This window comes from Solanum tuberosum, unplaced genomic scaffold (assembly GCF_000226075.1).
Source record: "Solanum tuberosum cultivar DM 1-3 516 R44 unplaced genomic scaffold, SolTub_3.0 scf00464, whole genome shotgun sequence".
NCBI lineage: Eukaryota > Viridiplantae > Streptophyta > Magnoliopsida > Solanales > Solanaceae > Solanum > Solanum tuberosum.
The window spans coordinates 1-1,373 of record NW_006239400.1 but is presented as its reverse complement, the minus strand read 5'-3'; positions in this window follow the sequence as shown (position 1 = coordinate 1,373).

Genomic DNA, 1,373 nt, shown 5'->3' with positions numbered 1-1,373 from the left:
TTTTATTTCCTTATTTTGTTTCCCTTTTATTTTAGGATTTGTTTTCTATAAATAGGGCTTGTAAACCTCGTTTTTGGGGGTTAGACATTATTTTTCTATTCTAGTTCTTGACTTGGGATATTAACTTGCAACTTTAGCAATTCTTAATTTCCTAAGTTCGTTTTGATGATTTTTGTGTTGCAATTCAAGTTGAATTTCTGGGTTTATTATTTTTCTTACGTAAGTTCATAATTCTTTCATATAAAATATTGAATTGTGTTCATATGATTATGGGTAACTAAACTCCACAACTAGGGTTGTGGGAACCATGATCGATTAACAAAGTATGAATAGTAAATAAGTAATTCTTGAATAGTGTTTTGCATGCATTGATAATTCTTTTGTTTAAAAGTCTTTTTAACGGTTCGCAACTTTAGAACTTGCCTTATTGCTAGTTGTCGGACCAAGGAGGTAATCAACAAGAAAAGAATTATCAACATAGATTTAGTGTGATACTATCTAATAGTCTAGTGTCGATTCGTGCGAAGTAATAACTAAGCCAAACATCGATGTGATGTCTAATTTGAGGTAAAGGTAAGGATTAGTAAATTATACACACGTAACCGGACCAAGGTGCGGGGTGAAATTCTCTAGATGTCGGACCAAGGATTTAGAGGTACCTAGCTTATCACTTTGCATGTAGTACACTAGGAAAGGATTGCTATTACTAGGATTACTGTGTTATAAGCTTGTGGGGAACACGTATACCCTAGTTAATTCTCTCATATTGATAACAACCAAAATTGACTTTTGTTTACTAGGAAAGGATTTAGAGATATTGAAATTCTAGATGTCGGACCAAGGATTTAGAGATACCTAGCTTATCACTTTGCATGTAGTACACTAGGAAAGGATTGCTATTACTAGGATTACTGTGTTATAAGCTTGTGGGGAACACGTATACCCTAGTTAATTCTCTCATATTGATAACAACCAAAATTGACTTTTGTTTACTGATTACTTACTGACTTCTTACAATTTGTTTCACAAATCCCCCCCCCCCTCTTGATTACTTGTTTCTGGAAGTAATTTGACTAAACGAATATAATTGTTGGTTAAAGTGAAGTCTAAACCATTTTCCTCGTGGGATCGCAACCTACAAGTTGGGTTCTTTACTTGATAACGATCGCTTATGCTTCTTTAGGGAGGTGTAATTTGAGCGTATCAGCTAGTCTTAAATTTCCTAATATGGGCCAACTGAACATTTCTTATTTTGGGCTTTTTTTTCTGATTGTTTGTAGGGAAAAAGGATAAATATACCCCCGAATTATTATAAATGGTACGTCAATACCCTCCTTTATACTTTAGGGCTATTCATACCCTTACCGTTAATA